At 41.0% G+C, this 11,835-nt stretch overlaps 1 non-coding gene and 1 pseudogene across 1 annotated transcript; one reads left to right on the plus strand and one right to left on the minus strand.

Moving 5' to 3' along the window:
* Positions 1 to 2,348: 2,348 nt before the first annotated feature.
* On the minus strand, positions 2,349 to 2,796 carry LOC130038332 (60S ribosomal protein L26-like; annotated as a pseudogene).
* Positions 2,797 to 7,673: 4,877 nt separating this feature from the next.
* On the plus strand, positions 7,674 to 7,780 carry LOC130038479 (U6 spliceosomal RNA). The gene has a single exon (XR_008794707.1). It is a non-coding gene; the product is annotated as a U6 spliceosomal RNA (small nuclear RNA).
* The last annotated feature ends 4,055 nt before the right edge of the window (positions 7,781 to 11,835 follow it).

Below are 11,835 nucleotides of genomic sequence, written 5' to 3' on the forward strand. Positions count from 1 at the left end.
CTCAGCACTCAGGAGTACTCCTGACGGTGCTCAGGGGACCATATGGAATGCTGGGAATCAAACCTGGGTTGGCCGTGTGCAAGGCAAACGCCCTAGCCCTACCCGCTGTGCTATCTCTCCAGCCCCTCATTAAGCATTTTCTAATTGGACATGTCTGCTGTAAATCTAAGGGACACTCCTTTGTATGTAATTTCCTTCTTACTGTTTTCAGCAATGTGTATCTGTGGCATTCACTATTCTGATTAGGATATGTCTTGGAGTCATTTTATTAGGGTCTCTTTTAGCTAGTACCCTTAGGGCTTTTTGGATCTGGATGCCTATGTTTCTCAAGCTCTGGGAACTTTTCAGTAATGATGTTTTTGACTGTTATTTCCTCACTGGGGTTGCCTTTCTTTCCCTCTGTGACTCTGATGATTCTTATATTGTTCCTCTTGATTTTATCTGAGTTCTCTTGTTTGCCCTTGGGTTATTTTGACATCTATTTCTATTTTATGCTGTTGCCTTGAGATTTTCTTTGTCTTATCTTCAAACTCATTGATTTTGTCTTCATTGCTGTTATTCTGCTGCTGTCAGCATTCATTGAGCTTTGTATTTCATCTACTGAAATTTTTATTAATACATATCTCCTTGCCGTTTTCTTATTTCTGCTCTCATACCCTCTGTTATTTCATTGGCTGTCTGTTCCAATGTTTCTCTCATATCCTTCTTTAATTTATTGATGTCCATTCTACCGTTTATTTGAGCTCATTAAACGTCTTCACTATTTCATCTCTGAATTCTTAATCAGAGAGATTATGTATGTGGCTATTCCTCGTTGAGGCTTCAGGGCATCTATCTTTATCCACTCTTCATGGTGGTGTTCTGCACTGTTTCCACCTTGGTGCCTGTGGTAGTCTGGAGGTGGTTCTTTCCAATACATTATCAGTGTCCCTCCCTCCCTGCTAGGGAAGGATTTGGGGGAACCTCAGTGGATGGTGGTCTCTTCTTTCCCCATCAAGGTATTCCCTTTTAAGTTGATGCACCTGTGTATTTGTGTGGAGCCTTTTGCCATGATATAGGGAATGTGTCCTTTGGCTTCAACTTACTGTTACTTTTTGATTAGGCCTGTATTGTTTCTTGTGTTCACCATTACTTTTGTAGGTTTGGGGGGAATGTTGATGGGATTAGGGGCTAATGGAATATTGGACTAATGTGGTTGGGATAGGCAGGCTGCCCTGGTGAGAGTTCCATATAAGAAGCCAGTCTGTGGATTTTATGAAATATGTTAGGTGAGAATAAATAGCAGCTGTGTGGTTTACAATAGCCAGAATCTGGAAAAAACCTGACTACTTGAGAACAGATGACTGGCTAAAGAAACTTGGGTTCATCTACACAATAGAATACTATGCAGCTGTTAGAAAAGATGAAGTCATAAAATTTTCCTATAAGTGGACTAACATGGAGAGTTATCATGCTAAGTGAAATGAGTCAAAAAGAGAGGGACAGACATAGGAAGACTGTACTTATTTGTGGACTATAAATAAACAAAATGGAGACTAACACCCAAGGATAGTAGAGATAAAGACCAGGAGGATTCCTCCATGGCGTGGAAGTCAGCCTCACATGCTGGGGAAAAAGGCAGCTCAGTTATAGAAGGGACCATCAAGTAAAGGATGCTTGGAGGATCCACTCGGGATAGGAGATTTGTACTGAAAGTAGACTATAGACCGAACATGATGGCCACTTAACACATGCATTGCAGACCACAACACCCTAAAGGATAGAGAGTAAAAGGGAAACCATCTGCCACAGAGACAGGGGGGATGGGGTGGTGGTGGGAACTCCACATTGGTGGTGGAGAATCGAACTGATGGTAGGATGGGTACTGGATCATTGTATGACTGAAATGTAAGCACAAAAGTTTGTAGTAAGTCTGTAACTGCATCACACGGTGATTCATAAAAAAATTTAAAATAAATAAATAAATAAATGGCAGCTGTGTTTGTGGCCACCGACTCATAAATCACACTCATAAAACCTTTGGTCTGACCTGTAAGAGTAGCCACGCATTAGGGCTGTGCAGCATCCATTACAGAGTTTGTGTTCAAAACCACCTCCAACTTACTGGTCCACAGGAAAACATCTTCCCCCAGAGTTGCATCTTTCATTCATAGTCTACATGCTCCTAGGCACTTGGAAAACCGTGCTTGTTACTGTTCTGACCTGTCGGAGGTGCCACGTGTTAGGTCTCTTGCAGCTTCAGTCACTGGTTTGAAACATAGCACAGCTTTTTGACTGCAGGAAAAATCTTCCCATCGAGCCACGTCTTTCACTCTATTTTACAGTTTTTAACCAAGTTTTATTTAACTTTATACTTCCATCTTCTTAAGCGTTTATTCCTTATATTTTCTGCCTTTTCCTTTTCTACTTAGCAAGATTTAGCTTTGTGGTTGAGGATCCTTTTGCAGTCCTTGTCCAGTTTTATTCTAGTTATAACCACCTTATTGGGGTGAATGCCCACACGGACAGTCATGCCATTTGCTTTCTCACACTGAACTTGTTCAATATAGATGACATATTTCTTCCTGTAAATCTAGATTACTTTGCCAATTTGCTGACCTTTGTAGTGAACTCTCAGAGACTGAACCTCATCATCCTTTTGGGTGGGCATGGAATGCACATTGTACTCCTTTCTCAGCTTTTTGGAAGAAGGGAAGATAGAATTTTCCTTCAAATGTGGGAAGGTGTACTGAAATGCCTTTTATAGTTCTTGCTCCAGTCAAAATTCTCGAAAGGATTAAACTTCATTTTGGCTGTTACCACTTCAGTGATGACTGCCAAAAATAATAGAAATTTTTGACCTCCAAAGGTACTATTTATATTTGGCAGGAAAGAAGTCAGTGGTCATTAAATCTGTCACTAACCTCCATTCATAAAGTATGAGAATGTTATCTTTATTATGCTCAGTAGCACTACCAAGCCCAACACATATCTTTCTAGGGCCCTAGGTACAAAGAGAGGCATGTTAGGCAAAACTTGGTAGTAAACGAAGTGACTGCTAAAATGTGTGCTAAATGTGTACTACTCTAAGATAGATAAGGTATACAGCATATTTTAATATCTCTTATATATATTTGTTCATGATCCCAGTCTTTCACGATTATATAAACATCAACTGACACCAGAGGCTGTTGTTATATCCTTTCTCATGTGAGGTTTTTGGTGTCTTTTGTCAAGAGCAAGAATCCAGGACTACCACTGACTCAATGCAGTCACTTTTTGAAGTCGTTATCTGATAGGTAAATGCTAAATTTCTAGAGAATTTCTATTCATAGGAAGGAAAAGGAAATGAGACAAGTAGAACATGAGTTTTCAGAGAGTTTTCTCTATATCCAAACAATGATTTAAGTGGTTAAAATTACTTTCAAAAACAAAATCATTCTGGGGGGTATGGCGCCACCAGCAGTTGAGTCTGTACCTGTGAGGTGAATACATTAGCAGCCTGATGGCACCTTCAGACTTTCAAATACCCCCAAATTGCTGCAGTGCCTTTGGCCAGACCCCAAAAACTTGGGGCAAAGTTTATCAAGAAAGTAAACGGCCAAAAGTTAGGTATGTGGGAGACACACCCACAAACCACTTCTGACTCAGCTATATAATTGGAGGCATGGCCTCTCTGGTTCCTGATCGAACTGCTTAACGGCCATGATCCCAGAGACTCAGAGACAAATCTCTGAACCTTGCAGCTTTTGCGTCCAGTCCCCACAATGGGTTACTGAGCCGGACCACTCCAGGGGAGAAAGGGTGTAGTCCCTCCGCGATTGCTCCCCGTTGGCGGCTCAGTGGCCACCATCCTCCAGAGACCATTGAACAGTCAGGTTTGGGCCCACAGTTACGAGACACGTGGGGCCTCATGGGATGGGGGTGGAGCCGGCCCTTTCCTCCCCGTCCCAGTGAGACCCCGAGTAGCCGCCCATGAACAGTCTCTCTGGCTCCTGATCAATCTGCTTAATGACTTTGATCCAAGAGACTCAGGAACAAATCTCGGAACCCAGCAGTTTTTGACAGAAATCCCTCCAGATTTAATTGTTTAAATTTTGGAATTCCAAAATCGCATGGCCACTACTGCGGCCACACGACATCCTATGTTATTCATAACCAGAAATAGAAAACAAATTGTCTCCTGTTGCCTTTTCGGTCAATCTAGTGTTGGGGTAAAATCTCAAATAATAATGGTGGGTCTGATGTCGAAATATTGAATGTAATAATATTTATATATTATATATATAGAGAGAGTAATGTGGAAATCACCTGCCCCACAGATAGGGGGAGGGTGTGGGATGGGGAGTATACTGGATCTTTTGGTGGTGAAAAATGTGCGCTGGTGAAGAGACAGGTGTTTCATTTTATAACCGAGACTTAAACCCGAAAGCTTTGTAACTGGTCTCACTAGTGATTCAATAAATAAAATTATAAAAAGGAAAAGATAAAGTAAGGTGGAGTTCATGCCCAATTCAATCAGCTTAATCAATGGCTTAATAAATAGCAGTACTCCTACATTAGAAAAAAAGAAAGAAAATTTGTGAAAATTGTTATCACACTGTGGACAAATTAAGTCCTTGTCTGAGCGTTTACTAAGTTGCTGATGTTGTTGAGCATTTTGTGTCAATGTTTTTGTTAATCGAGTTTACTTGACTTCTGCATTGCATTTCCAGCCAATCTAGTATACTCCTTCTGGGGTGTAGTTTGGAGATGTCGGTCCAGAAAATTCAGAATAGTTCACTGGGAAGTGAGTTTATGTAGTGGCGGTGGTAGAATGTAAGTGTGGTTTCCAGGGCTTCTGGGAGAACAGGGGATGTGGGGAGGGAGTAGCCCACCGTCATTTCTAGAAGCCCTGGAGTTTTCAGTCAAAAAATAAATAAAACTAGTGTACCTGAAAAAATTAAAATATAAATTAAAAAAACACAATCATTCAAATTCTTGGAAACTATAATTTAAAATATTTATTTTAGGAACTGATTTACAGTATTGATTATGGCAGGATTTTAGCAAAAACACTTTCTAAAACTGCATCTTCCATAATATTCCAGTGTTGCTACCACTATTTATCCCTTTTGTCTACTATGGTGAGATGCTTTCTATTAAATACCAATTCTCAGTTTCTTTTGCCTTTGAGTAAAGTTTTTCTTTACTATGTTACCTTATGAACCACACATGAGGGACATCATTCCATTACTTTCACTCTCACTCGGTATGATACTGTTCAGATCCATCCACATAGCAACTGCATTATTTTATCTTCCCTTATAGCTGAGTAGTATTACATTGTGTACATGTACAATATTTTCTTTATCCAGTCATCTGCTCTTGAGCAGTTGGACTGTTTCCAGTTTTTGGTTATTATGACTAGCACTGCAATGAAGAGATTTTTCAGTATTGTGGTAAATGCCAAGAAAGTAGAGTTGCTGGATCATATGCAACACCAATTCCTAGTTTTTTTGACAAGTGTCCATACTGTTTTCCAAAAAGGCGGGTCTAATTGACATACCCACCAGCAATGTGTGAGTCATCCTTTTTTTTCTTCTATTGCTTTCTTAGGGCTGGAGCGATGGCCCAGCTAGTAGGGCATTTGCCTTGCATGCGGCCAACCCGGGTTCGATTCCTTCACTCCTCTCAGAGAGCCCGGAAAACTACCAAGAGTATCCAGCCCGCATGGCAAAACCTGGCAAGCTACCCATGACATATTAGAGAAAATGAATGGACAACGAGAGGACAGTGCTTACAGTGCTAATGCTTTCTTTTTTTCCCCCCTTAAATTTTTATTAGTGAAACACAATGAGGTACAGTTGTAGACTTACAAATTTTTGTGCTTGGGTTTCAGTTATACAATGATCGAATACCCATCCCTCCACCAGTGCCCATTCTCCACCACCACCAGTCCCAGTATCCCTCCCACCCCTCCCCCCTTTCCACCCTACCACTGTGGCAGGGCATTCCCTTTTGTTCTCTCTCTCCTTTTGAGTGCTGTGGTTTACAAAAGAGATATTGAGTGGCAATCTTGTTCGGACTATAGTCTACTCTCATCACGCATTTCCCGTCCTGAGAGGAACCTCCCAAAACCCTTTATTTGGTGCTCCCTTCTCTATCTGAGCTGCCTTTTCTCCTAGCATGTGCGACTGTCCTCAAAGCCATGGAGTAATCCTCCTGGTACTTATCTCGGCTATTCTTGGGTGTTAGTCTATTATTTTGTTACTTTATGTTCCCCAGATGAATGCAATCTTTCTATGGATGTCCCTCTCTTTCTGACTCATTTCACTTAGCATGATACTTTCCATGTAGTACCACTTGTGTGTAAGTTTCATGACTTCATCCTTTCTGACAGCTACATAGTATTCCATTGTGTAGATGTACCAAAGCTTCTTTAACCAGTCATCTGTTCTTGGGCACTCAGGTTTTTTCCAGATTCTAGCTATTGTAAACAGTGCTGCAATGAACAGACAACTGCAGGTGTCACTTGGACTATACTTTTTTGCCTCTCCAGGATATATTCCCAGGAGTGGAATTGCTGGGTCAAATGGGAGCTCAATTTATAGTTTTTTGAGAATAGTCCATACTGTTTTCCAGAAGGGCTGAACCAGTCGGCATTCCCACCAGCAGTGAAGGAGGGTTCCTTTCTCTCCACACCCGCACCAGCATCGGTTGCTTTTGTTCTTTTGGATGTGGGCCAGTCTCTGTGGTGTGAAATGATATCTCATTGTTGTTTTGATCTGCATCTCCCTGATGATTAATGATGTAGAGCATTTTCTCATGTGCTTTTTTGCCATTCTGATTTCTTCTTTGAGAAAGTTTCTGTTCATTTCATTGCCCCATTTTTTGATGGGGTTGGATGTTTTCCTCTTGTGGAGTTCAACCAGTACATTGTATATCCTTGATATCAGCCCCTTGTTGGATGTGTATTTGGCGAATCTCCTTTCCCATTCTGTGGACTGTCTTTGTATTTTGGTCACTGTTTCTTTTGAGGTACAGAAGCTTCTTAGTTTAAGATAGTCCCATTTGTCTGTCTCTGTTTTCACTTGCTTACCAGTGGTGTGACATCTTTGAAGACACCATTAGCTTCAATATCATGGAGGGTTTTGCCGACTTTGTCTTCAATGTACTTTATGGATTCCGGTCTGATGTTGAGGTCTTTAATCCATTTTGAGCTTACACGGCAGAGTCTGGCAAAATCCCCGTGGCGTACCCAATATGCCAAATACCAGTAACAATGAAGGGTCTCATTCTCCTAACTCTGAAAGAGCCTTGAATATGGCATTTCTAAAAAAAATCTCAGGGCTAGGATGAGGAGACGTTACTGGGGCCTGCTCGAGGCAATCGACGAATAACAGGATGGTTGTGATTGTGATTGATTGTGATCTTACTATTGTACATGGTGTTAGGCAGAGATCTGAATCCATTTTTTTGCATGTAGCTCTCCAGTTTTGCCAGCACCATTTGTTAAAAAGGCTTTCCTTACTCCACTTCACATTTCTTGCTCCTTTATCAGAGATTAGATGATCATATGTTTGGGGGGAGATGTCAGTATATTCAACTCTGTTCCATTGGTCTGCTGTTCTCCCTTTGTTCCAATACCATGCTGTTTTAATTATTACTGCTAGTGCTATTGCTTTCTTAAGTAATTTAAAGTTATCATGGTTGTTCTCGCTTCAGCAGCACATATACTAAAATTGGAATGATACAGAGAAGATTAGCATGGCCCCTGTGTAAGGATGACATGCAAATTCGTGAAGCATTCCATATTTTTCAAACCCTTACAGAAAGATGGCACAAAACCCCATGACAATAATCTCGCTCAATGTCAGTGGTCAAAATGCACCAATAAGTAGACACAGAGTGGCAAAATGGATCCAGAAACTGAAACTAACATTCTGCTGCCTAACAAGAAACACATCTGAACAGTCAGAACAAACACAGACTCAAAGTTAAAGGATGAAAAACAATCCTGCAGGCAAACAACTCCCTCAAAAAAGCTGGAGGGGCCATACTAGTATCTGACAATATAGATTTCAGGTTGACAAAGATTAGAAGGGACAGCGAAGGCCATTTTCTATTTATCAAGGTATATGTACAGCAGTAAGAAATCACACTCTTTAATGTATACACGACTAATGAGGGACCAACTAATAACTTAAAACAACTGCTAGTAGGTTTTAAGGAGGACATTGCTAGCAATACAATAGTAGTCGAAAACTTCAACACCACCTTATCACCTCTGGATAGATCAAAAAGAACAAGACTCAGCATGGAAACATTGACCCTGAAGGAAGAAATAGAAGAGAGAGGGCTAATCATCCTATATAGAGTTTTACACCCCCAAAAGAAAGAATACACATTCTTTCCCAGTGCACACGGAACATTTTCTAAAATAGACCACGTGCTGCGTCACAAAACATACCTCAATAGAATTAGGAAGATAGAAATTGTATCAACTATCTTTTCAGACCATGATGAGTTGAAGATAGAAGCTAATCACACACACACACACACACACACACACACACACACACGTGGAGAACAAAATCAAACACCTGGAAATTAAACAACTCAATGTTTAACAATGAGTGGGTCAGGAAGGAAGTCAAGGAAGAAATCAAAAGATACCTGGAAACAAATGAGGATGAAGGCACGAGGTACCAGATCCTATGGAACGCAGCTAAAGCCATGTTAAGAGGAAAATTTATAGCTCTACAAGCATTCCTCGGGAAGGAAGGAAGCTCCTATATAGATAACTTGACCTCACAGCTCATGATCCTAGAAAAAAACCAACAAAAAGAACCCAAATCCAGCCGAAGGAAAGACATAATAAAACTTAGAGCAGAAATTAATGACAGGGAAACCCAAAAAACTATCTGAAAGGTCAATGAAATCAATAGCTGCTTCTTTGAGAAAATAAACAAGGTTGATAAACCACTAGCAAGACTCACAAAGAAAGAGAGAGAACCCTAATAAACCAACTTAGAAATGAAAAAGGGGACATCACAACAGATATCAATGAAATTCAAAGGATCATCAGAGACTACTTTCAGAGTCTGTATGCCATGAAACAAGAGAACCTAGAAGAAATGGATAAATTCCTGGATTTCTATAACCTCCCAAGACTGAACCAAGAAGACTTGGAATACCTGAATAGGTCAATTAATATCAAGGAAATTGAAACCGTAATCAAAAGTCTTCCCAAAGACAAAAGTCCAGGCCCATATAGATGCACTAGTGAATTCTTTGAAAAATTTAAAGAAGACTAGTTGCCAGTTCTTCTCAGCTTTTCCAGCAAATTGAAAAAAACAGGAACTCTCCTAAACAGCTTCTATGGGGCACATTATCTCCTAATACCTAAAGAAAACAAAGACACCACCAACAAAGAAAACTATAGGCCAATATCCCTGATAAAGACGAATGCGAAGATCCTCAACAAAATATTAGAAAATAGAATCCAACAATTCATCAAAAAGATCATACACCACGACCAAGTGGTATTCATCCCAGGGATGCAAGGATGGTTTAAAATTCAGAAATCAAACAACATAATTCACCATATCAACAGAAGTAAAGATAAAAACCATATGATTATATCAACAGATGCAGAGAAAGCATTTGACAAGATCCAACACCCATTTATGATGAAAACTCTAACTAAAATGGGTTTTGAAGGAGCTTTCCTCAAGATAGTCAACACCATCTATGACAAACCCATGGCAAACATTATCCTCAATGGGGTAAAACTGAGGGACTTTCCTCTAAGATCAGGGACAAGACAAGGATGTCCACTCTCACCACTTTTGTTCAATATAGTGCTGGAAGTACTTGTGGTAGCAGTTAGGCAAGAAAAAGATATTAAGGGCATACAGATAGGAAAGGAAGAAATGAAGCCCTCACTATTCACAGGTGATATGATACTCTATCTTGAGAATCCTAAGTGCTTTACCAAGAAAATCCTAGAAACAGTAGACTTGTACAGTAAAGTCGCAGTCTATAAAATCAATACCCAAAAGTCCATGGCCTTCCTATTCACAAATAATGAGACAGAGGACAATGATATAAAAAAAAGCAATCCCGTTCAAAATTGTACCCCAGAAAATCAAGTACCTCGGAATAAGCCTAACTAAATAGGTAAAGGACCTCTACAAAGAAAACTATAAAACGCTACTCCAAGAAATAAAAGAGGACACAAGGAAATGGAAACATATCTCCTGCTCATGGATAGGAAGAATCAACATTGTCAAAATGGCAATACTCCCCAAACATTATACAGATTCAATGCGATCCCTATAAGGATACCCATGAAATTCTTCAAAGAAATGGATCAAACACTCCAGAAATTCATATGGAACAACAAACGCCCACAAATAGATAAAGCAATTCTTGGGAAAAAGAAGATGGTAAGCATCACCTTCCCCAACCTCAAACTCTTCTACAAAGCAGTAACAATTAAATCAGCATGGTACTGTAACAAAGGCAGAACTGCAGACCAAAATTGATCAGGGTGAAATATCCATACATACTTCCCCAAATGTATGATCATCTAATCTTTGATAAAGGAGCAAGAAATGTGAGTCGGAGCAAGGAAAGCCTCTTTTACAAGTGGTGCTGGCATAACTGGACAAACACATGAAAAAGAATGGGCTTGGACCTCGACCTAACACCATGCACAAAAGTCAGATCGAAATGGATTAAAGACCTCAATATCAGACAAGAATCCATAGGGTACGCTGAAGACAAGGTCGGCAAACCCTCCACAATATTGAGGCTAACGGCATCTTCAAAAATGACAAGCCACTGACAAACCAAGTGGAAACTGAGATAAATAGGACTATATTAAACTAAGAAGCTTTTGCACCTCAAAAGATACAGTGATCAAGGAGGTATGGTGCCGCCTGCAGGTCAATATGTACCTGGGAGGCAAGTGCATCAGCAACCTGATGGCACCATCAGGCTTTCAGATACCCCAAAATTGCTGCTGTGCCTTTGGCCAGACCCCAAAAACTTGGGGCAAAGTTTATCAAGAAAGTAAATGGCCAAAAGTTAGGTATGTGGGAGACACCCCCACAAACCACCTCCGGCTCAGCTATGTAATTGGAGGTATGGCTTGTCTGGTTCCTGACAGAACTGCTTAACAGCCATGATCCAGAGACTCAGAAACAAATCTTGGAACCCAAAGGCTTTTAGCAGAATTGTGTCCTGTTTTTGCAGTAGGTTATTGGTGTTGGGCCACTCCGGGTGGGAATAAGTTTCATGCCTTGGCCTGTTCCCCTTGGCGGCCCGGTGACCACTATCCTCCAGAAGACACTGGACAGTCCGGTTTGGGCCTTCAGGGATGAGACATGCGGGGCCTCACCAGATGGGGGTGGAACCGGCCCTTTCCTCCCTATCCCAGCGAGACCCTGAGTCGCTGCCTACAAATGGCCTCTCTGGCTCCTGATCAAGCTAATTAACAGCCATGACCCAGAGACTCGGAAACAAATCTCAAAACCCAGCGGCTTTGGGCAGAAATGCATCTGGACGGCATACAAGGTGGCTGCCGCCTCAGAGCTTATTGGAAATCCAGGTATGAGCTGGCAGTGATGGGGCAACTGCAGTCTCATGGGAAGGGGCGTGGTACAGACTTGTCCTTCACACCCTACCGAGGTCACGAGTTGCCCCCACGAGCGGCTCTCCAGCACAGCCATAACACCAGATGCACAGAAATCAATCTCATAATTATCTGGCTCTTTGCAGAAATCCAAAATTGTGAGGCAGCTGTTGCGGCCATGCGAGATTATTTGATTCTCATAGCCAGCTATAGAAAACAAAGTATTTCACAAT

Source organism: Sorex fumeus, unplaced genomic scaffold (genome assembly GCF_029834395.1).
Source record: "Sorex fumeus unplaced genomic scaffold, SorFum_2.1 ptg000075l, whole genome shotgun sequence".
NCBI lineage: Eukaryota > Metazoa > Chordata > Mammalia > Eulipotyphla > Soricidae > Sorex > Sorex fumeus.